Below are 27,119 nucleotides of genomic sequence, written 5' to 3'. Positions count from 1 at the left end.
GTTAAGGAATGCGCAACCATTTCCTCCCAATTACACGCGCAGCAATCCTTAGCGGAGGTATCCATTGTCTCTTGAGACTGAACGCAGGCATCATCGATATATATTTTTTTCTTTTTCAAATAAATATTAACATACATACCGATCAGTTTTGGTTTGGAATGCAATGGGGTAGGGCTGAGTTTGGCATACGACACCATCAAGAGATGTAAATCTACGTTTAAAGGAGTTTATTACGCCAATGTCTGGTCGCAGTCTCCGCGTCACCAGCAGATGTAACATCGTCGCTACTGTCTCAATAAGAAAAAGGCAGAATTTACAGTCCGGTTTATACGCTCCTTTAAACAACCTACCAGATTGAATGTAACATTGGAAAACATTTTGCACGTTATATGCATGCAATAACTTTTAATTGTTTTATTGCACTTTGTTACTTTTCCAAAATAAAAGTAATCGATTGATTGATTGATTTTAGGACGAGCTCTTTGCACCATATTGCCTTCGTATTCTCAGACTAGCGTACATCTTGCCTATAAAATAACAAGAAAAAGTTGTACTTTGCCAGTATCCGCACTCGCTTTTTATCTAAATGTATTATGAAAATACATAGAAAAAAGCAGGTATTTTACTCGCAAATATTCATGCGGTAGGATGGAAATACATATATTTATACATATTCTATTATATAAAAAGCAAATGCATGTTTGTATGTTTGTATGTCTAGCCAATTGTAAAAAAATACTAACCAAAGGCCTATAAAATTTATATTTTCTTTATAGACACTGTTTTGAACAGTATCTAAAATTTAGAAAAAAAATCTTTAAGGATGACACAGCATCTGCTAAGTGGGGAGGGGCCAAATTTAATCGTCACCATATGTTTTGTTTGCACACGAATACATTTCTTTACGCTTCCTTTTTTATAAAAATATTCATTTCAAAGTTTGCTAGTGATTGTTGTCCAGAATAGGAAATGGTATATAGTATGCAAAAACAAGTTCAAACGCAACTTTATTTCTTTTGTTTGTTTTTGTATGGCCCAACTCTGCGAGTATATAAGTTAATACAGGATGATATTTATTATAAAGTGGATTTTTTAAATTGATAGGTAATGTAGTTTCAGAGTATCTATGGTTATGTAGTTTTATAGTATGCATGGTTATGTAGTTTTATAGTATATATGGTTATGTAGTTTAAGTGTATATATGGTTATGTAGTTTTAGTGTATATTTGGTTATGTAGTTTTAGTGTATATATGTTATGTAGTTTTAGAGTATATATATGGTTATGTAGTTTTAGAGTATATATATATGGTTATGTACCTTTAAAGTATATATGATTATCTAGTTTTAGTGTATATATGGTTATGTAGTTTTATTGTATATTTGGTTATGTCATTTTAGAATATATATGATTATGTCATGTTAAAATATATATGGTTATGTACTTTCATAGTATACGTTGTTATATAATTTTAAAGTATATATGCTTATGTAGTTTTAGAGTGTATATAGTTATATAATTTTAAAGTATACATGGTTAGTATAATACTTTTACAGTTATTCGTACAGTTTTCTCATCACATTTCAATCTGCAGCCGATTTCTCGATTGGATAAACCAGAAGGGTGGAGTAAATATTTCGTTGTATAACCTGCAACAACAACAATTACGATTAGAGATGCTTTGTTGGCTACAAGGTGGATATTTTAAGCTGGGTTGAAGCTCATTTGTTAATGCGGAGTTTCTTGTTGCCTTCTCGATTTGAAGTTAATTTTTTAAATTGTTGTTACTTCAATTAAAACTCAAATATGAACAGGTAAAATTATAGAGGAATAAAAGGCGAATCAAATGGTTGTTTAAACAAATTAATTGTTTAAACAGTTACATTCAATTTAGCTTAAATATGCGACTTTTGAAAAAATGACAAGTGGGGACTTTTTGGGCGCCACATCATATATATATATATATATATATTCCCCCCCCCCACATCTCCGAAAACCCCCTACTGGTCACATTCACAAAACATACACCCCAATTTAACCCGGAATGTATATCGCACCCAAATATTTTATAAAAACCAATGTGGTCTGGAGACCCGTTTCAATATCAATTCATTTTTGGTGTGATGAATTATTGCCCCTGAATTGGGACTCCACTGAAACATGTATGCACATATGTAACCAGTAATATTTGTACAATAAACAGACCATATATATATATATATATATATATAGAGAGAGAGAGAGAGAGAGAGAGAGAGAGAGAGAGAGAGAGGGGGTGATAATATTGTCTCTGTGCATTTAAAGGATCATAGCTTTGCTTCTATGATGTTATAAATTTAATTTGATTTTTATCCTACATCGGTATTCAAACTTATATTGTTTAATAATCGATGCAGTTGATTCAGTTCGAGAGTATTTAGTGTTGATTTGATATTATGATAATTCATTGAACATGATTGTGTAACTATTGGATCGAATTAGTTATTTCTTTCTTTTAATGCTTACGAATTTGCCATAACAAGGTAAATAAAACACAATTCAAAATATTCATTGTTTTGTCTGTGACTTTCTTTCCGAAACTACAAACAACATATGCTCTGAAATTACATAACTCTATATATTTAAAAACTACATAATCATATTTATACGGCATAATCACGTTGACACACCGATTCCCGCCAGATCACCGTAGTTAAGCAACGTTGAGCCTGGCTAGTACCAGGTGGATGACCATTTGGTAATTCTAGGCGCTGTATGTGCTTTCCGCTCATATTGGCATTGTTTTCAGTTGTCCTGTACCTCAACTTGTCACTGATATGCAACAACGTTGACTCAGGAGAGGCGTGGTTGAGGACTGCGCAACTCTTGCCACACAAATTTCACGTGCAGGCACCCTTACAGTGGGTATCCATAGTTTGTCAAGACTGAAGGAAGCCACATAATCATATGTATTTTGACACTATATAACAATATATACCCTAAAACGACAAAATAATATATACTTTAAAACTACATATCATATATAGTTTGAAACTACGTAACAATATTTACTCTGAAACTACATAACCATATATACTATAAAACTACATAACGATATATATAGTTTTATTGTTTCGTTGTGGGAAGAACTCCCTATGTTCGCAATGTTTTCGACTCTCATGAGTCGTCGTCAGTCACGTAATGAGGTCACACTATGACAACTAATTTAAAGAATAAACTTTAATGTTGTAAACTGGTCACCTGCCTGATGACGACTCGTTAAGATCGAAAACATTTGCAAATAGAGTGAGTTCTTATTTACACTAGAACAAACTATTCGATTGTTGGCATGCTGACTTGAAAACATCGATTAAAAAAGAAATGAATTATGTGTAATAAAACACATACGGACACACACAGGCACACATATATGTACGTGTACGTACACACACACACACACACACACACATATATATATATATATATATATATATATATATATATATATAAATTTAGGTTTTGTGTGTATTGATATTCATGTTAAAAACCCTTTCTCTCTTTATTTCAAAAGAATATACAACTTTGTTATATATGGGTCGTGGAATTCATCTGCAAAACATCAGAACAACATATGCTCTTACTTTTTAATTTTTTCTTAATAATCAAGCACTATCTTGGGGTTCTCGCCTAGTGATCTCACAAAGAATATATATATACTAGCAAAAGTACCCGTCGTTGACTGGGTTCAAAAACAGCCTACAGAAAATCGACATTATGAAATTATGATAGCAAAATATGATGAAAGTAAAAATAAAATAGATAAACCGCATAATCTATTATACCATACTTGTTCACATTGAAACACTTATCACAATATTCTGTGGATCTATATTAAAAAACCTCGTTAAACTTTGTGACATATTTTCATTCTATGGAAGTCAGGCGCGAACGAACACCCCATAATTTTATTATACCATATTTCTTCAAACTGAAACATAATTATAAAAGTATACTTACGCAGATAGATATGAAAAGTCTTTATTAAAGTTTGTGCCTATTTCCATTCTATGGAGGCCAGGCGCGAACGCAGACCCCACATTTTTATTATACCACCCCTATTTAAGTTAAAACATACTTATCAAATTATTCTTATGTACATCTATATCAAAAACACTTGTAAACGTTTGTTGTTTTTATTTCCATACTTTGTGGACCAGGCGCGTACGCAGACCCCACAAATTTTAATGAATCATCATTATGCCAGATCAAACATACCTATTCCTGTATCTCGATACATCTTCTATCATTATATGCAATCAGTTTTCTATAATAGTCAACCATATAGGAGCCTATTCGTGACCAAACACACACACATACCTTCAGCTTTATATATATATTTATATATATATATATATATATATATATATATATATATATATATATATATATATATACATTGCATTCGTTTGCGTATGTGCGTGTTGCGTACATGTGTGCGTGTGTGTACCAGTTACGACTTCATTTCTTTACTTGGGTCGAAAATTAACTGTTTTAACATCGTGTTTTTAAATATTCATCGAAATATTATTTTGGTTATTTTTCACCCCCCCCCCCATAATAAAGTAATAACATGACAGGTAAATTAGCCTGCAAATTAAATACGTGGTTAATATCTGTGTTCTCGAGTTAAATAAGCTTAAAATTAGGGTATGGGGGGGGCAAACGAAGACAAATAAATGAGAAAAAATCACAAATAAAAAAAATAAACATCACAAGTAAAATAAACTTCTTGTCGGGTTAAAAATGCTAAGCTAAAAACTATATATAAAATACTGACGAAAGGCTGATACTCCGAAATATATATTAAAAATAAACACTTGTTTATTTTCAGAATTTTGCGTTTTAATCTGGCTTCAAACGTATTCCATTCGTATTTTATTTTAAAATGCAAATTTCAGTCAACGCTTTTAATACGGATAAAAACAAAACTACAAATGAAATTATATTAACAGCTTGTCGGACTGCGTGGACTAATTCTGATCAAACTGAGAAGATATATAAAAAATATTGTGGACGTTGTTAAGAAGGAAAACACCTGGCTTGAAACAACTTGAAATACAGAGTGGTTTTTTTTTAGAGGCGGCGAACTTTAAATTGACGGCTCTATTTTTTAATTGCAGATTTGGCAACTATCGGTACTATCTCTTTCTCTCTCTCTCTCTCTCTCTCTCTCTCTCTCTCTCTCTATATATATATATATATATATATATATATATATATATATATATATATATATATATATATATATATATGAGTAAACTATTTGGTTTTATCGAGCTTTTATATCTGGCTGAGATAATTTTATAAATATTAATTCTTTAATATTTATAATTTACTTTAATTTTACCATCTTGGATCATTTTGGTAAATTCAATTGTAATTTTCATTTTATGTATGTATATATATATATATATATATATATATATATATATATATATATATATATATATATATATATATATAGTAAGATGATTGATAATTTATAATCAAAATTAAAATTAAAAATTAAAAATCTCTTTCATAAGAAGGAACACAACAAAGCCAATAAATTGTACGATCGTTTCGGAAACAATGTTTTTATTGCGATAGACATTAAGTCATGGACAATAATTTTAACATATAGTTTTTTTTTTAAACAAAGTCCCCCTCATCAGCAAAAATATTGGGTGGGTTTTTTTTATAAAAGACACCATAAATAAACCATGCTAGTTTAAAAACACAGAAAAGTGCAGAATTTTAAATAAATATATTTATTAAAATTAGATTCAAATTTTCCACCCATAAAATTTCTTCTTCAGAAAAATAAAAAAAATAATAATTTCTTTCTTTCTTTCTTGTTCCATGCTGTAATGTAATGCTTGTCATGTCTCCAGATGTTGATGAAATTCAGATTTTGAATTATAACATCAACTGTACATTTTAATTTAAACAGTGAATTTTCTATTATATATATATATATATATATTTATATATATATTATATTATTTGTATATATATATATATAATTATCCACTGATACGTTTTTCGTCGTCTACAATTTATCAGAGTGGCTGAATCTGATTAGTCGTAGACGACGAAACACGTGTCAATGGATAATTATATTAAAAAAAATAATATATATGCCGCTCTCTATTTGGGGGTACAAAAATTATTCCCAACTCGCATTTAGGTAAAAATGCACTGTCGTATAAATAATTGAATTCATTCAAAAAATATCGCAAAACCAAAACAAATAACATATCTCTCTCTATCTCTCCCTCTCTCTGTAAATGAAATGCAAAACACACCCACACGCACGTTCATACACATGCACATCCTCACACCTAAATCAGAACCGATACATTAACACAAACACACACACTCATCCACACAAAGGCACAACATCCCTATCCCTAGTATAACACATTAAACAATACTAACTTACCTCGAAACCTACAACACTAAAATATACCTAGAACTACAGTGTAGTATCTGTTCCAACACTGTGCCCACCCTCCTACCCTCAGTCAGTGGAGGAGAAATCCTTCATGACTGAGATAATTCTCGTTCTTATACTTGTTCCTTTCCAGGTGCCCCCTACCTTCTGGGGAGTGAGATCTTCCCCACACTAAAAAGCGATCCTGGATCTGGCCCTACACACATGAGAATACAAACAAAAATCCCCTATGTCTATTTATAAATAAGCCTTTTTATTTTAGCAAACATAATATTATGAATGCCCCATCCGACTAAGATTAAAACGAAAGCACAATAGAAAGAAACTAAAATTTAAAAATCTAAAAAAATCAAAATCACAATTAAATGAAAGCATCTCTACCGATTACCCCTATTTCAGAGAAGCTGGTCCCCCCACCTCACACACATTAAAAACAAACTTGTATCACATTTGCTTTCTTAGGAAAGCAAATAAATTTATAATGTTATAAAACTATTAGACATATAACATACATTCTACAACCCAATACAAGGAAACATACACACACACACGCGCTCACACACACACACACACATACATACACACGCACGCACACACACACGCACGCACCCACTTAACCAAGTACCAATGCGGCCCTCACTTCCACCCAAGTAATTAAAAAATAAAAAAAATAAATAAAAAGTAGTAAAAGGAGAAAAGAGAGGAAACAGCAAAAGACAGCAATGACCATGGTCTGACCCCCAATAAGAAGGGTAGGGGTGGAACACACCCGTGGAGACATTTAGAATTATTTACAGACATTTCATCCGCTCGGGAAACATGTCACCAAAATGGATTGCAAAAATGCTTTTATACATTCTGAACACATTTTAAATATATTTTAATTATTTTACACTTTGAATAATTTCTGAAGAGGACGCTACACAGAACCTCTGAAACGCGTAAAAATCTATTTCAATGATTTCAAAACATTATTACAATGATCTAAATATTATACCTTTTATATGAAAAATCCAAACACGGAATAATAAAATAATGTTAAAAAATACATCGCAATTGTTGGTGACCTTTCTTATTTAAATATACATTTTTCTCTCGTTGGAATTTCTCAACCAATTATATATATATATATATATATATATATATATATATATTAGTGATGGGACGATTCCAGTATTTTTATCGATTCCAATACAATCACCCACTCTGTATTAAATTCTCGATCCCGATATAATTCCCGATTCCGATTCTGATTCATTACAAATCTCTAAATATTTTACTGTATTCACGTAAAAAAAGGGATATTTTCTCAAGCGTAAGAAATTCACTTGCAAAAGATGATCTATAGATGTTAGTCTCACTATTAGTGTAAAATCAATACATATCTATTACTTTATGGTTACTACTAGCAGGGAAAAATTTGTTTTACACAAACTCATATAAAAAAACGACAATTAAGGAATCGTTTTTGGCATCGGAAAATAGACACAAACTTTTCCGATTCCGATAACAATTTTTTTTTTTTTTTTACACAGTGATCACCACTTATCAAGGCCCGGAAGCCACTCAGGGATAAGGGTTATTGCAAGTACATTACGTTAGTGAGGAGATTTTATGAAGTGTTTAATTAGGGGGACGGTTCATTAGGAATTTGTTAACATTAGACTTGAAGACATCCAAGTTGTAGTCCGGAGGGAAGCAGGCAGACGGAACAGAGTTCCACAGGCGTGCAGTTCTAAGAAAGAAGCTTTGCTCATGAAATCCGCGTTTTGATTTAGGCACAGATATAGAGTGGGGAAAATTTTTCACAGTGGATTCAGCTAGACGGGTGTTTTTCGTGAAAGATTGGCGAGGGGGGACCAGGGATTGGAGTTCAGACGAGCACCTGCCATGAAAATAACGATAAAACAAGGATAGGCTCGCAACGTCTCTTCTGTGGGAGAGGGGTTGCAGGGTAGAGAAAAGGGCATCCCCCACTAAACCACGAAGTCTATTTTGTACTCTGTCAAGGCATGATAGGCTGTTTTTGGCAGCTCCTGCCCATATATGGCAACAGTATTCCATCCTTGGCCGTACTTCCCATACTCTAAAAAGTTCTAATTCTTCCGATTCTCGATTCCGATTCATTGTCCCCGAACTACATAGTAACATACAAGAAAGTCTACTTGTATTACTTGTGAGACATCGGCCTGGTTTCTCAGGGGTTGGATGACTACATATCTTGTTGAGAAAAAGTAGGTTTATTCCACAGTCGAGAAAGTTGGTAGTGAACTCGCCTCTCATGCGAATGACTCGAGTTTCGAACTCAAAGTTCGGATATGTTTGACTGATGAGTCAAAATGAGGGCAAAACCCCTATCTTAGAATCTGGCATATGAATTTCATGGCTTGTGTGAACGTTGTTTGATTATGGAAATAATTATGTAGTATCTCACATTCCAACACCTTATATATATATATATATATATATATATATATATATATATATATATATATATATATAGAGAGAGAGAGAGAGAGAGAGAGAGAGATAGATAGATAGATAGATAGATAGATATTGAAAACAACTAGACCTCCTCGAGACTCTGTTTGAAGTGAATGCAAGAAAAAAGTTTTAAATAACCTGGTTGTTTTCCAATTAGGTCCGAAATATCCCTGACAAGGTGTAGCCAAAAAATTCTCTATTTATTACTGAGCATGTTTGTATAAACACAGCAAACATTCACTTTAAGACATAAATTTAGCCGGACTCTCTCTCTCTCTCTCTCTCTCTCTCTCTCTCTCTCTCTCTCTCTTTCTCTCTCTCTCTCTCTCTCTCTCTCTCTCTCTCTCTGTATATATATATATATATATATATATATATATATATATATATATATATAATAGCAAAAGTACCCGTCGTTGACTGAGTTCAAAAACAGCCTACAGAAAATGAACTCTGATTTATGAAAGTATGATAGGTTATGAAAAGGAAGGGTTGTAAAGAGTTTGCTTCGAATTTGGGGGTATCAAAACCAAAGCAAAATATGATGAAAGTAAAAATAAAATAGATAAACCCCATAATTTATTATACCATACCTGTTCACACTGAAATACTTATCACAATATTCTGTTGATCTATATTAAAAACCTTGTTAAACTTTGTGACATATTTCCATTCTAAGGAGGTCAGCCGCGAACGAACACCCCATCATTTTATCATACCATATAGATATGAAAAGTCTTTATTAAAGTTTGTGCTTATTTCTATTCTATGGAGGCTAGGCTCGAACGCAGGCCCCACAATTTTATTATACCATCCCTATTGAAATTAAAACATATTTATTAAAGTATTATTATGTGCATCTATATCAAAAACACTTGTAAATGCTTTTTTTTTTAAATTTTAAATTTTTTATTTCCATACTTTGTGGACCAGGCGCGTAAGCAGACCTCACAAGTTTAATAAATCATCATTATGCCAGATCAAACATACCCATTCCTGTGTCTCGATACATCTATCATTATATGTGATCAGTTTTCTATAATAGTCATCCATATAGGAGCCTATTCGTGACCAAGCACACACAGACGTTCAGCTTATATATATATATATATATATATATATATATATATATATATATATATATATATATATATATATATATATATATATATAATTTTTTCTATAATTATTTTAATACCTACAAACAGTGTTTCATCCTTTCGGGAATCATAAATGCAGGGAGTTACTTTTATAGGCGGTTGGGAGATTCGAACACGGCCGCGAAGTCATCTCTGACTCCAAACCACACGGCCAACGTTAACCGCAAGAAATGCAGTTGAAATTAACATTTATACAAAGCATAGATGTCATTTACAGCGAGAGTGATCTAATGATTATAATATCATGATCTGCACATGTAAGCTGAACCGAGTTTTTAAAGGGGCTGACAAAATTATTACTATAATTATTTTAATACCTACAGACACTAGTGTTTTATCCTATATATATATATATATATATATATATATATATATATATATATATATATATATATATATATATCATAAAATTACACTTATTATTTTCTCGGAGAAACTACCACTCAAACTCATATAGTAGAAACAGCCTTTTCTGAAGCTTTAATATATTAGAAAGAATCAATGTTTTTTATGTTTAAATTCCCTTTGGGAAAATGTAACTCTAACAATAATAATAAGAAGAAGAATAAGAAGAAGAAGAAGAAGAAGAAGAAGAAGAAGAAGAAGAAGAAGAAGGGGGAGGAGGAGGAGGGATGGAGAGTAAGCACTATTTCTACTGGACAAAGAATATTTTAACGAAGGTAGCCATTTTAAATAGCACGCTAGACTTTTTATTGTGTCCAAAATATTTTGGGCAAGCAAGTAAGAATGAAAAAAAGAAAGAATCTTATTTATGCACTTCATTTATTTTTTTCTTTTTCGCCTATTTAACTTATGTACCAACTTTTTGTTTGAGATTTTCCAACTAATTTTTTTTTAATATATATATATTATCATTATTATTATTGTCTCACATGAAGCTTTTTTTATATATATATATTATCATTATTATTATCATTTTTATATATATATATTATCATTATTATTATTGGCTCACATGAAACTTTTACACAAGTCATCAAAGATCTGATTAGAAACCTGTGGTGTTTTCTGGAAGCTGAGTGACAACAAGTCTCCCCAGACGTCCAACTATCTCAATCTCATTCCATAGCATTTGCAAATAAATTTGCGTCATCGCAACAGCCTCTTATCATTGATTTCTCGCTGGCAGCGGCCATTGGTCTATAATGGAATTTGAGTGGCACTAAGCCGTCCCAAGATCCCAGTTCTCTTCACGCTTGTGCAGCGGAGGTCTGGTCAGCGCTCTTTCCTCGGTCTTTCCATCCTCCTTGACCTTTCTCGGCTACTTGGTGTCACTTTTTGGAGGGGAAAAGGTGATGAGGCAATGGGAGGCGGTGCGTGATAGGGGTGTAGAACTTGTAGATATGCAGCTTCAGTGTTCTTCATTCACTGTAACACTTCTTCATTATATTGTATTCTTGTATTATTCTCCGCATTCAAGGGGTTTTCCTTAATATTTCAGTCGTTTTCATTATCGTTAGTCGTTGTATTTTTGCAGTCATTCCTCTGATTCCAATTTCTCCCATCCATTTTTCAAAGTTTTTCGGAATTGTTCCTAGTGCTCCTACTATTATAGGTATTATTTTGATTTTTTTCATCATCCAAATCCCTTTTAACTCTCTGGCTAGCTCTGTGTATTTGCTCCGTTTCTCCTTTTTTTTTCATACTTACCCTGTGGTCAGCTGGGACTGCAAAGTCTACGATTTGACTGGATTTTTCTTTCTTGTTAATTATTACAACATCTGGTCTTCTTGCTTGGATGGGCTTGTCCGTCTGTATGTCCATGTCCCATAGGATTTTATGGTTCTCATTTTCGAGTACTGTTGCGAGTTTATTCTTGTACCATTTGTCTGTATGTTAAAAATGCAGCCGTTTGCACAATTCCCAGTGCATCGCCCTCCCCACTTGGTTGTGCCTGTTTTTGTATTCCAGTTTGCTGCATTCACTTACTATATGATTTATCGTTTCGTCTCTTTGCCCACAAAGTCTGCATTTGCTGTTCTTTGTGTTTTATCGATCTTTACTTTTTTGATATGGTTGGTTCTTATCGAGTTTTGTGCTGCAGTTATTAGAGATTCAGTTTATCGGTTTATATGTCCTTTTCGCGTCCATTTCCAAGTGTTTTCGTTATTCTCATCTTTTGTCATTCTTGTGAATCCTCCGTGGAGTTGTTTCTCTTCCCATTTTTCTTTTCTCGTTTTGTCATTTGTCTCTTAGTTTTCTGTTTTGTTGGTTTTTTCAGGGTATCTAGCTGCCATAATTATACTTTCAGTATTTTGCATTATGTATTTTTCTAGTTCCCTTTTGTGTGTCATTCGCACAGTCTTCTATGCAGACCAGTCCTCTCCCGCGTATTTCCTTTTCACGTATAGTCTGCCAATATCGTCATTTGGGTGTAGTGCATTATGCATAGTCATGAGTTTCCTGGTCTTCTGATCGAGCTGTCTCAGTTCTTCTTTTGTCCACCCTATAAACGGTCCTGAGTATTATAATTATAAATGATTACTGGTGTACCGCGAAATGATTACTGGTGTGCCGTGAAATGATTACTGGTGTGTCGCGAAATGATACTGCCCATATATTTATACCTTTTATTAGATTTATGCTATATAATTTCGTTTCCAGGAGTTTTCTTGTTCTCCTGAGGTATTCCTTTCCAATTTTGTCTTTCATTTCTGTTGCTTTGATGGTGTCCGCTTCCAGAATTCCCAAGTATTATTAGTCGTCTTGTTCCCCTAGTGTCCTCATCTCCGTTTGGTTAGGTATTCTTCTTCTTCTTCTTCTTCTTTTTATTATTATTATTGTTCTTTTTCTTCTTCTTCTTGTTAATATTATTATCATTACTTTTATTATTTTTTATTATCATTATTGCTATTATTAGTATTATTGTTGTTACTAATGTTGTTATTCTTATTCTTCTTATTATTATTTTTGTTATTATCATCATCATTATTATTATTATTATCATTATTATTATTATTTTTATTATTATTATTATTATTATTATTATTATTATTATTATTATTATCATTATTATTTTACTATTTTACTTTCTTCGGCTGTAGAACTCGAAAATCTATTTTGAACTAAGAGCTTTATTTAACACATATATTCAGAATGTCATTTTTCCGCGAACAATAAAGATTAGAGTAAAGAATAATACTTTACTTTTTAGTATTTTTTCATGAAGATCGTTTTGTTTTTACACATTGTTTTTTTAATACATCGATTATATCGAGGGAACATTTATTCAACCTTTTAAATGTTTTTTGTAAATTAATATTTTTAATTGAAAATCTCGTAAAACGGGCGAACACGTGTAAAATCGTGTTTTTCGATTTAATTGAAGAAGGAAAAAAACATTTAATTTTAAAATGTTTTTTAAGAAAAATTAAATCAAAAACTGTTTATCTAACAAAAAAAACTATTTCTTCAAATCGGACAAGGCAAATGATTTTTTTTAATGGTGCTACGTGTGATCTGACTCTGAATAAATCGATTGTTTGAAAGTGATGGCAGGGGGGAATAACATGTAAACTTAAACGAGAAATAATAAGATGTGACATAAAGAAAGAAAAGAAAGAAAGAAAGAAAGTAAAAAAAGAAAGCAAAAAGAAGAAAGAAAGAAAAGAAAAGTAAGGAAAGAAAAGAAAGAAAGAAAAGAGACAGAAAAGAAAGTAAGAAAAGAAAGAAAGAAAAGTAATGAAAGAAAAGAAAGAAAGAAAAGAAAAGAAAAAAGAAAGAAAGAAAGGAAAGAAAGAAACGTAAAGAAAGAAAAGAAAGAAAAGAAAGAAAGAAAAGAAATGATTACTGGTGTGCCGCGAAATGATTACTGGTGTGCCGCGAAATGATTACTTGTGTGCCATGAAATAATTACTGGTTTGCCATGAAATGATTACTTGTGTGCCGCGAAATGATTACTGGTGTGCCATGAAATGATTACTGGTTTGCCATGAAATGATTACTTGTGTGCCGCGAAATGATTACTGCTATGCCGCGAAATGATTACTGGTGTGCCATGAAATGATTACTGGTGTGCCGCGAAATGATTACTGGTGTGCCGCGAAATGATTACTGGTGTGCCATGAAATGATTACTGGTGTGCCGCGAAATGATTGCTGGTGTGCCGCGAAATGATTACTGCTATGCCGCGAAATGATTACTTGTGTGCCGCGAAATGATTACTGCTATGCCGCGAAATGATTACTGGTGTGCCATGAAATGATTACTGGTGTGCCGCGAAATGATTACTGGTGTGCCGCGAAATGATTACTGGTGTGCCATGAAATGATTACTGCTATGCCGCGAAATGATTACTGGTGTGCCATGAAATGATTACTCGTGTGCCACGAAATGATTAATGGCGTGCCGCGAAATGATTAATGGCGTGCCGCGAAATGATTAATGGCATGCCGCGAAATGACTACTGGTGTGCCGTGAAATTATTACTGGTGTGCCGCGAAATGATTACTGGTGTGCTGCGGCGAGATAATTACTAGAAGCCATTTAATTTCTTACTCGCGACACTGCTCAAAATCGTTGAATTTCTGGAATCTAAACGTTTCATACTAATTTGCCAGTTTTTGATGGTTAATATAGATGATAGGAGGATTCATCGGAAAATCAGGAGTTTTTTTTCACATTATCAATAATCGTTTTCAGAGTTGAATAATTCGGATTAGATTTCGATTCTAAAATGATATCAGATATTGAATATGGGATATATTGATTCGTGTGAATAAAAAAGTTCCTTATATAATCTGCTTATATGTTAACCTGTTTAAATTCTGTTTGGGGAAATTTAACTCTAATAATAATAATAATAATTCTGATTTCGTTTATCAACGTCTCCTTGGAAGAGATAGGATTTATTTCCAGTGGATTCCCCTCAATCCCAGCTCCAAACCAGGAGCTTCAAAGATCAAAGTTTTTCCTAAGGATGTTGGTGGTACCTACAATAGCAAAGGTCTGAAGGCCGCCTAAAACATCGGTGATTTGTAGTTTTTTCAATTGTCTTTCCAGACGACTTGATACTACTTCCAGTGTACCAACTACGACCGGGATGATTTGTGTTTTAACCCCGTGTATACGCCTTATCTTCTCGTTCTCTTTTTCTCTCACATTCCTTTCTCAGGGTACTGAAAAGTCTATAATCTGCCAGTTTTTTTAGACTTTGTGAATGACGACCAAATCCGGACGATTATGTTCCAATTGCTTGGTCGTTATGACACTTTTGTGCCACCATACCTCTACCTTGCCATCCTCACTTGTTCTCACTTCATCAGGAACGTCCTCAAACCATTTTCCAGCACACTTTACCTCAACCATTCTTACACACCTCCCAATATATCCGGAGTCCCATGTGATCGTGTCTTTTGCGGTACTCTCTCTCTCTCTCTCTGGGCCACACACCCTGCTGCAAGGTGCGCAATTGATTCTGAGGTCTTACCACAAAACTGGCATAATAATAATAATAATAATAATAATAATAATAATAATAATAATAATAATTCTCAGTGTAGGCGACCGAAAAATACAATTGCAAATCACTGTCTGATCGAGAGCATGCTATCTCCATGAATAAATAAAGTGTTCCGTTTGAAATTCCGTCCAAATTCCCGAGTTCGACAAGATACACATGAAGAAAGTCGGAGATTACATCGACCGAAACGTTGTGAAAATGGCACTCATGATGAGAACAGTGATTTGAAGAATCCAAATAATACGAATAATCTTCTTGGTTGTTTTTTGTTTCGTTGCAAAAAGGATTCATGAGTAGAAAATATTTATTTTTTTGTGAAAATTTTAAAACCTCATAAGTGTGTGGCCATGTACAAAAAAAAAGAGTTTTGAAGTAGTTCGTTTTGTACCGAGGGTGATGACACACAGAGGGCCTCGATTGCTCTGTTCTCATGACCGGCCTGAAAGGGAATATTAATGGAAAGTTATTTTATATTCTACGATTAAATAATTTGGACGAGATAACTGATAAGAGGGCCACAAACACATGTTGCAGATTTGCGACATTTTTTTTAACCTGGGGGTGGGGGTCACCTTTTATAAGACGCGGAATCCATTCTAGGATAGATGAGTGACTATGAGACACACTACCACGTTTATCAATAATAAGGATATTTGATTGTTGTCTGTCAGAAGTCATAGCTACTTTACTACGACTGTTAATAATGGAGATATTTGAATGCTGTCTGTCTGAAGCAGAAACCGCTTAACCACTATCTTTCGAAGATCAATTTTTTATGAATGCTAGAAAGTGAATAGACGGAAGTGAAGCCTCGTAAACTTTTCTTTCCTGATTTGTCCTTTAGTCATTCTATTCCAGGAATAACGTCTCTGACAACGGGGGGAGAATTGCAGTTTGCTGGGTTCGAATATATCTATCTAACAACGTTGACTAGTTTTTTTACTGTGAAGTTTTGTTTTAGCTTCTTACATCAAGTGGCTTTATGCCTTTTCTGAAGCGATTTCCATAAAACAATTATGGGTGTAATATAGTATATCTTCTTCTATAATGAGACCATTCTCCCCGGTAGTACCTCCTTCTGTGAGCAAGGGGCCAATGTAGTATATGTTTATTCGTCATATTTTGATCCTTCTAAAATAATTCATACCTAACATCATTCGTTACGAGTCAAATATTTCTTCCCATCGTTTGATCTTATGCCACATTATCTCGTAGTGCATGTGGTGAGAGGAGTAACACTTTCTTGCAACGGTCTTTGTTTTGGTTTAACAGACTTCTTCTTTTGTTGGTACCACATTCCGAGCCATAGTGGATGATACATTTTAATTCTAGGCAAGGTAACAATTCAAAGGCTACGATTCCGACGTCGAAAAAAGACTACTTGTTGTGCTCGGCCCTCAGCTAAAATCTCCCTGGAATTACGTCTCGGATTATTTCCCCCTTATTGCTAAGAATAGTTGTTGTGTAAAGGAAAATAGTTTAAATGTAAAATATTTTACTGAAAGTGTTTAAAGAATGGGATGGCTTCGCAGTTTGTTGGGTTCCTCTCTCGTGCGCTTCTACTCATCCTCACAGACCACAGGGTTGATAGATCTCGGTTAAATCTTCTAAATAAATAAACGTGGAATTTCTTTTGACTTACCATTAAATTACAATCAAAACTGGTTACTGTTATTTAAATAAAAATACAAGAAAATACAAAATCCAAATAAATGATCCAAAAACAGTTATTTTAATCTCAAATTCGCGTAGCCATATTTTAAACACTTCATAATACATTAATGTCTATTGTTATTGTAATGGTATTGTCGCATTTTTACTATGATTATATAATCATAAAACTTTTTAGACCGTTCGACTGCCCTTGCTTACATCTTGTCTATCGAAAACACTGCTGCCATGGAAACCAGCTTGTATTTAATAAAATTCAAACTCCTTTCCACATTCCAACCATACTAAGTACAAATAAACTTCAGTCTTTGTTTAACTTGCAGGTATAGTTTCAGTCATGAAATTATGCTTTGTTATGTTTTGGTTTCGATTCTAGCTGATAGCGCTCAAATCATATATATATATATATATATATATATATATATATATATATATATTACTTTTGAAATCATGACTATATATTGGGTACAATATAATATGAAATAATTTTCTCTATAATAATAAATACGAAATCTGCGTAAATTAATATATCATATTTAAGGGTATTTTACAACCGGGCAACGCCGGACACCGATCACCACCTACTGTATTCAATGTTCTTACCTCTCAAATTGGATTTGTTCGTAGATGACACTTCAGGTTTAACTGCAACAGATTTTGCTACAAAATTGGCACTCTCGGTCAGTTTTGTTTACAGTGGAATTATTGGAAAGTTTTTCACATTTACGCAAATGGCTTTTGAAACCAGCAAAAGAAGTGCACAATTTTCCATATATGTTGCAGTTAGCGTGATGACTTTCTGGACCCTGTTCCCATGTGTGAATCAAATGTTTGTAAGCGCTGTACTGCATAGGGCTATTCTCAAAGGATTCTACACTTTCGTGAATCAGTTTCCGTCATTGACTTTTATATAAAGCAATTTTTCCCATTGGTCCACAGATAATTCAGATTGTTACAGATAAGATTTTACTGTATCCTTAAATCTCTTCTTCGGTTTTGATACACTTCTGCTTCGTTCACACATTTCACCATGGAATAATTGCCTTGACAGACGACCGCCCTCCATATTTACAATCTGACCAACCCATCTGATACAGCTTTTCATTAGCATCGACTGAATATTGGTAGCCTTGCTTTCCCTAATATTTTTATATCTGAGACGTGGGACTGCCGATACAAATTGGTTCATAAATAACTCATCTACAGAATGTGCAACGATATTACAGTCATCCGCGTAGAGCAGCTCCCTACCCAATGGACAATAAGCTTTTGTTTGAAAAAGCTGTCTACGGACATTATATAGACTGTCAGATGTCCGATATCTGATGTAAATACCGTCTGACATTTTATAGAAGGCCACGAAAAAGATTATGGCAAAGTAGATACTGAATATCATGGGTGCGGAAATGTCACCCCCTGTTTAAGCTGATTGTTAGTAGGTATTTCCTCAGATAGAGTGCCAGTCAAAGTAATTAAAACCCTAGTGCATACAAAATTAAGGGCAATAAATCTGCCAGCCGCGACTACTGGCCAGATTTTGAGGCAAAATATTTGTCTGGGGTAATATTCCTGATTCCTGATTCCTGATTCCCGCACAAAACAAGCAATGCTCTCATGGAAAGGCTGCTTTGCTTTGACACCCTTAACCACACCGAATCATGCTTATCACATCAATTAGACAATTGAAGCGATGATAAAATAAGTTAAGTTGCCACTGTGCGCAGTTCGAGCTACCTACTCCTAGTTTGTTAGTGAACTTGGGACTTTAAGTTGAGTGATGCTTATAAGATTACAACACAATAAAAGACAAACATGTCAAGGAAGAATCTATGCATGAGTTTAAGTATAATTACTCGAGTTTCCACTGCGCACAATCAACTTTTCGTGTATGGTATAGTTTTCCAGTGGCAAATGAAATGATTGGTCCATAACAGATGCTTAGATTTGATATTTGGAGTGTTCCTTCTCCTAGATGGATTAACACATCATCTGCTTTTATAAGCTTCTCATGAGTTTACTTATACATTTTCATGTAGTTTTATATCAGACTCTACCTTGTACTAGACGAGTTGCTTTCTCTTCAGTTGAGGAGCCACATCTGTCCCTTATAAAAAAAAAAAACAGAATTGCTGGTTGGCTGTTGAGCCCATAAAGGTTCACCAGCCTTTTGAAATGGATTGTTTTTTTCTGAAAAACAATTTTTCCTCCACAGCAGATAGAGCTGACTAGTTTAGTCGCCGGTAACCCGACCATGCGTCAGGTAGTACTAGATTACATGGTACCAGTAGCATAAGACCTGGCATGATATATATATATATATATATATATATATATATATATATATATACATACATATATACATATATATATACATATATATATATATATATACATATATATATACATATATATATATACATATACATATATACATATATATATATACATATATATATACATATATATATACACATACATATATATATATATATATATATATATATATATATATAATGCTCCTTATCTTGAGTTGTTGAGCATATTGGGAAATGATATATGATATACCATTGACGTAATAAGCGATGCTCTTTTTGTAAACAAATCGAGCTTTAGTTATTCGGACAATGTCAAAACATCGTTAATTCACTGCATATGGATGATTATATATATATATATATATATATATATATATATATATATATATATATATATATATATATATAGTCACGCACATAAAGTAATGTTTCGCTTTATCACAGCTCATCAGTACGGCTACACAAGCAACTACCTCAAGCCAGGATCGAAACCCGTCAGCCCGTACGACAGTATATATATATATATATATATATATATATATATTAGTGTTGAAACGATTATTCGGAACCAGAATCGAAATCGGGAATCGAAAAAATAGAAACTTGTATTGGAATCAGTATTGGAATCAGTATCGGAATCGGGAAAATCTGCGCATGTTTTCCGATACCAAAACAATTCCTTTAATTATCATTTTTATTTGATTTTGTTTAAAACAAAATCTTCCAGTGCTGGTATTAATAATAAAATAATAAACATTTATTAGCTTTAAACTACCAATAAAGCAAAAATATAGAGATTTAGTGTGTTTTTGTTTTGAGAAAATATATGCATATTTAACATGCGCTTTTACGGTAATCGGGGAAAAATAACAATTTTATAGTTAAATATTTAGAGATTTATAAAGAATTGGTGTCGGTAACTGTATCGTTATTGCAAATTTAGTACGGAATCGGGAAAAATATTGGAATCGTCCCATGACTGATATATATATATATATATATATATATATATATATATATATATATATATATATATATATAGTCATCCACATACTGTACTGTTTAGCTATATCGCTGCTCATCAGTGCGTCTAGACCAGCACCTTTTCCTCGCCAGGGATTGAATCTACAACCATCGAGTTGATAGTCGCAGTTCTAACATAAGGCCCATGAGATAAATGCCCGCAAATGAGTTCCTCGAATTTCCATTTAACTAAACACTCACCCACCGCTTTTACAGTGCTCGAGCAAACAAACAGCGAGCCTCGTATTAATGCCAATTAAGAAATCGGTGGGATACATTTACAACAGTGCTCTATCCAAGGAGAGTACTTAAAGTATAGTTATCTACATACAGTACTGTTTCGCTGTATCACAGCTCATCAGTGCGACTAGGCCAGAACCTTTCTCTAACCAGGAATTTAACCTACAGCCATCGTGTTAATAGCTAGCAGTTCTAACATTTGGCCCATGAGATCGGTGCCCGCAAATGACTTCGAATGCCCATTTAAATCTCCCCTCACATTTATATTATTTCAGCTGTTCCCTTTCTTTTCTCCCTTCTGAAAAAATTATTTTAAAATTTTTCCTAATAATTTTTTTATATAAAAATGTGTACTTGTGACGTGGCATGTCCTCATTTTCGTGTCTAATTCCATAAAATTGAAAATATACGTCTATAATCACGTTGACATATCGATACTCGTTGGATCACACAAGGTTAATCGACGTCGGCAATACCAAACACTGTTTGTTGTCCTTTTCTGGTTAACGCAAGAGTACAAACGTGGAGAAGGGCTTAACCGACCGTTGATTACAAATATTGCTTAATATTATTGACGCGATTTTTTTTTTATCGGACTTTTGTATACTCCTTCGACACTCCAATGAACTCGAGGTAAAATATTCACTTAGATCTGGCTTACCACGCTCGGACGAATATCATAATATGTATCAAATCAGTACTGTTCAAATTGTCTTTCTTTTGAACATTTGGGTCCTAACTGTTGCAATAATAGCAATGTAAATAGAATAAACCGTGAAAATAGGCTAAATCACGCAGATAGACAGACTACGCTGTATCTACATGTGAGTGAAATTTCGTTCGACATTTTCCTTTTTTTTTTTAATTTTGCTTTTTTTACTCTTGTGTCACTCTAAACAAGGCATTTTGCCACTTGGACGTAAGGGGCTACTATTTGGGATCATGTTTACGGAGGCACTATGTAGGGCGTTGAGGATCGAGATGTTTTTTCACCCTACATTTAAATTTCTTCATTTTAATATAGTCAGCTAAGCAGGAAACACGAAGGAAGTTTCAAAGTATGGGAGTTCGAAGAAAGGAACTAAGAGAGCAAAAAACTTTCCAAAATTCAAACATCTCTACAGTGAAGGGGCGGAATTTTTGATCTTGCGGAATTTGGGATTTTGCATAATTTTTGTAATTTTTGGATTTTGCCGTATTTTGGCTCAGTCGAAGGGTATTAAGAAGGGTGCACATATGCTATGAGTCCGTCAGAACATATTCCATTAAAGTACAGGATGCGGCAGAAATATCTCCCACATTTTGACATGCGATCTTCCTATCGCGCTCGTGCAGTTTCTAAGCAATCATTAATTTGTATGGATGGAACTGCATATCAGTGTGAAGAATAATTCTAACTGTTCGATCAGGCAATCCCAAAGCCAACGCATGTTTATTAGCTGAACGTGTAAGAGACTGAATAACAGAAAGTCTCACAGCTCAAATACTGTCAGGCGTTCGAGTACTTCGAAGTCTTCCAGGTGGCTTTCTTTTAAGTGCCGAACCTGTAACTTTGAAATTTGCAATCCATAGCTGTACTTATTTTTCTATATGGAACAGCATCATGCCGTCCTAAATCGGAAAGCTCTCTGTGCTGCGGTTACAGATTTACCATTATTCGAAAACATTTTTACAGTAAAAACACGATGTGCAACAGTCCATATTGTTCGATGACCGTACCTGGAAAAAATATGGCAAGTTATTAGCTAAATGAAAAATTTATTAGTACTTTCATAAGTTCATCAGCAACATATAGTTGAAAGTTTAAAATTTGGGAGATATTTCTGCCGCACCCAGTACTTGCAACGTTGCAGCGATTGAAGTTGGATTGTTAGTGCGGATCCTATTCGATTGAAGACTTCTTTTCTGGACCCTGTCTAAAAGGTAGAGACTAGTGGTAGATGTGTCAATCTAAATGTAGCAACAATGTAAGCGAATGGCGGCTTTGTAAAGATACAGGCTACTATCAGATGTAATTTTTATAACGGTAAAGGGGGGCGCCTACTTTTCAGCAGCATTAGCAATGTCTTCATTGTATTTGTTCAAATTCATTTTGTCTTTAGAGTATTATTAGATATGGCAATCGGTAGTTGATAAGGTTTCTTGTAATTATTAAAGTTTGGAATTGTATCTCCTTCTTGGACTCTTTGTGCTTCTAAATTTGTTCATTGTTACCATTTTTTTCTTAAAAGATTTTTTTTTTAATTTACTCCTTTCTAAGGTATTTCTTGTATTTTACTATTTTTTTTCTCTTGAATTTCCATAGTTTTCCTTGGCTGACTTTTATGTTACGAAGACACGTCACTGAAACAAACGAATCGTCACCTGTAAGTACATCTACTCTTTTCTCTTAAAAAGTAAAAGGGTTTGTTTTTTTTTTAGAGGCGGCGAATTTTAAATTAAAAAGAAATCACAGAAAAATATTTTTATCATACAAATATGTGGTCCATTACAAAGATTAATTTTTGGCATTTGTAATTTAAATACAATTTTGAACATATGCGTGTTTATGGCATGATCTAGAACTTTATTTTTCAGAATTCTACGTATTAAATTAGGCTGAATTTCGATAATGATGCGTCAAATGCTGTCATCCAAGTTGGCTATTGTGTCTGGTTTATCAGTGTAGACATAAGATTATACATATCCCTAAATGAGGTTAAATTGCGTAAAGAGCTGCTCAGTTGAAAAGTCCATTTTGTGAAATTATTTGTTCATCAAATATAAATAAAACAAATTTGCACAATTTGCAAGCGCTGTTGGGGTGTCAGTTTTTTTTTTGTTTTGTTTTTTTCATGATAAATCGCCAAAATAAGCTGAACTCAAAATAACCGATAATTGCTAAATCTGCAGTTTAAGAAAATAGAGGTGTCAATTAAAAGTTCGCTGCCTGTGAAAAAATACCCTTTTTTCTATATCCTAATAGACTTATTCCGACGTAAGTACGGCCAATACCACCTGCTATTCTAAAATTTATTTGGACTACCCTGAAATTCATTTGTTGACGTATCAGCCTCTCACAAGGGTTGGATGCAAAAGTGTGTAATGGTCTGGTTATGCTTCGGTTATGTCCAGACCTAAGTCTTTGATATTACTTGTATCGGTGCTACCAAATCAGCTTGGGATATAAATGGTTGCGAGGACCACATCGCTTGTTCGGTATGAAGTAGGTTCATTCCATTGTCGGATTACCCCACGGTTTGCTTGATCTATGATAGTTAATAGGCTTTCTTGTGCGTGCAGGGTGTTTGCTCGGTTTGTAGAGTGCTCGCTTTGCATTCAAGAGGCTCGGGCTTTGACTCTCGAGTTGGGATGTGTCTAACCGATGAGCCTAAATGAGGGCGAAACTCGAGTTTTGGACTTACGGTTTGTTGATTTGAAATGCACCCAAAACTTTTAGAATAATAGAATCTAGAGAAATGAAAATGTATTCCTCGCCTAGAATTCCATGAAGTAGTTGTGAATAGCTTCCATGTCATTTGCAGAAGGTTGAATTGCTGCTTCCGTTAGCTTCTGAATATGAACAGCGTTTTCAGGCGTATCTGTGTAAATTTTGCTACTAAGTTTTGTGAGTGAATGTTCTTCTTAGTATTTCATCCTGATCACTAAGGTGCAGAAGATTGTTTGGGAGTTGTGAGTTGACTAAGTGTTACCTATTTTTTAATATTTTGTTATGTTTATGCATTTACGTGTAATTATTTTGGATACTATTTTCGAGATATATTCAATTTTTACGGTAGTTTTTTGTATATTATGTTGTTATATGAAAGTACAAAATAGTAAGACAGACCCCTCATTGCCATGTTAAGAATGGCTTTCGAAATAATAACGTGATTATTACAGCACGATACCTGTGTGTATACATATAAAACAAATTTTTCTCTTGAATATACATATACATTATATATATATATATATATATATATATATATATATATATATATATATATATTAGTCAACAGCAAATAAACTGTTTCGCAGCTCTTTATTCCGGCTAAACTAACAAGCCAGGGTTAAAACTCAATCACCTTGGCGACAGTCGGCGCTTCTAACCGTTACGCTATTTGACTGCTGCTAAGAAAGTTATGTGAAATTACAATGAATTGCGGATTAAGTAAAGTTGTCTAAACGCCAAAGGACCATTTGTTTACGCAAAGATTATTACATTATACGCTAGTGACAGTTTGTTATTTCTCTCCCCAATATGCTCAACTCAAGTTAGGAAGCATATATATATATATATATATATATATATATATATATATATATATATATATACATACTAGCTGTACCCTGCCACGCGTTGCTGTGGCTCAATTTTGTGTAATGGAAAATTCTAATAAAAAGAGAAAATGCATGTTTCTTATATTCTTAGTACAGCAATCCACTCCAAAAAGTTAAAACAAACAAAAAAAAAAGGCGAAAATGAAAAAAAAATAGTACTCTTGCAGAATTGGATCCGAATCCTCGGGAGTTACCGTCAATCATGGCTTGGGCGCGACCAACATTCAGTGGATTAAGCCGAACGTTCCTAAAACGTTGAAACGCTAAATAGAGTTTTTTTTTATTGTATTCAAAAATGTGTTTTTAATTAATATTTGGGTGTTTTTGGTGTTTTTTTTACACAGGAATCACCACATTATCAAGGCCAAGAGGCCACTCGATGATAAGGGTCAAAGAGTGTACAGTAGGAATTGGACAATATAGTAATCATTAGTAATGAAAATTCGGTAAATTTGTTAACTTATATGGAACGGCTCATCAAAAACTTGTTTACGTTAGACTTGAAGACAACCATATTGCAGTCAGCCGGAAAGCAAGAAAATGGAAGACAATTCCACGGGCGTGCAGTTCTAAGAAAGAAGCTTTGTTCATGGAATCTACGTTTAGGTTTAGGCACAGATAAAGAGTGGGGAATTATTGATAGTGTTTTCAGCTAGTCTAGTGTTTCTTGTGAAAGTTTGGCGAGGGGAGACCATAGACTGAAGCTCAGTCGAACACTCACTTTCCATGAAAATAACAATACATCAGAGACAAACTCGCAACATCTCTTCTGTGAGATAGAGGTTGCAGAGAAGTGAAAAGGACATCTCCTACGAGGCTACGAAGTCTATTTTGAACTCAGGAAAGTCCTTTCTAGCAGCTCCTGCCCAGATGTGGCAACAGTATTCCATCCTTGGGCGTATCTGGCTCTTATATAGATAGAGAATTGCATCAGCAGTGAGATATCTACTGGATCGATAAAAAGATCCCACCATTTTTCCAGCGGTCTTGGCAACAGATTTGATGTACTTGTTCCATTTAAGATCAGGAGTAACGGTCAAGCCCAGAAGCCTCTCAAAACTTGTGGCCTCCTGAAGACAAGAGCCATTCATTTCAGTTGATGCCAGATGTGGATCAGAATGTTGATGATGTAAAGAGAGAAGCTTAGTTTTAGATGAATTAAAAGTAACCAGCCATCTCTTTCCCCATTGTATCACATGCTCAAGATCAGAGGAGAGAGAATCGGAGAGAACTTGGTCGTTTACTGTCTTAGATGTGCTACCATAAATGGTAGTGTCATCAGCATAAATGTCTACGAATGATGTAAGGATGTGATTTGGAAGATCATTAATGTAGATCAGGAAAAGAGTTGGGCCCAGGATGGACCCCTGAGGGACTCCAGCATTAATACTGTTAGATTCTGATTGTTGCCCCTCAACTACTACTCTTATGAACCTATCAGAAAGAAATGATTTAATAATTTAGAAGACATTTCCAGCTATACCATAGTTAGAGATTTTGTGAAGTAAACCTTTATGCCATACCCTATCAAAGGCCTTAGATATGTCAAGAGCAACTGCCCTAGAAAGGTTGCCTCCGTCGAGAGATTTGCTAATCCTATGAGATATAACTGTAAGCACATCTGCTGTAGATCTAGCAGAACGGAAACCATATTGAGTGTCACTAAGAAGGTTATTTTTGTTGAGATGGTTGATTACTTCTCTATTTAACACAAATTCCAGCAACTTACTCATGACGCACAGGAGACTTATTGGCCTTTACTGATAGGGAGATGAGCGATCACCTGAATTCTTAAATACAGGGCATAGATTTTCCAGGGTGATGGGAAGCAATTCTCCTTAAGACAACGTTTAAACAGTTTTGTAAGTATGGGCGCTAGTTCTGGTTGGAGTTTTTTGAGTACTATAATTGGAATATGTCACGGCCGGTTGCTTTATTGGAATCAAG

The 27,119-nt window shown here is 33.9% G+C and overlaps 1 long non-coding RNA gene across 1 annotated transcript in view; it reads left to right on the top strand.

The window, feature by feature from the left end:
* Positions 1-27,119, top strand: part of LOC145293907 (uncharacterized) — a 352,532-nt gene that overhangs the window by 20,043 nt on the left and 305,370 nt on the right. The window contains exon 2 of the long non-coding RNA XR_013869786.1: positions 23,155-23,215. This is a non-coding gene — a long non-coding RNA (uncharacterized LOC145293907). The remainder of the gene's footprint in view (positions 1-23,154; positions 23,216-27,119) is intronic.

Source organism: Euprymna scolopes, chromosome 15, assembly GCF_053919585.1.
Source record: "Euprymna scolopes isolate OS-2025 chromosome 15, ASM5391958v1, whole genome shotgun sequence".
Taxonomy (NCBI): domain Eukaryota; kingdom Metazoa; phylum Mollusca; class Cephalopoda; order Sepiida; family Sepiolidae; genus Euprymna; species Euprymna scolopes.
The sequence above is the reverse complement of the archived record's forward strand: the minus strand, read 5'-3'. Positions and strand labels throughout refer to the sequence as shown.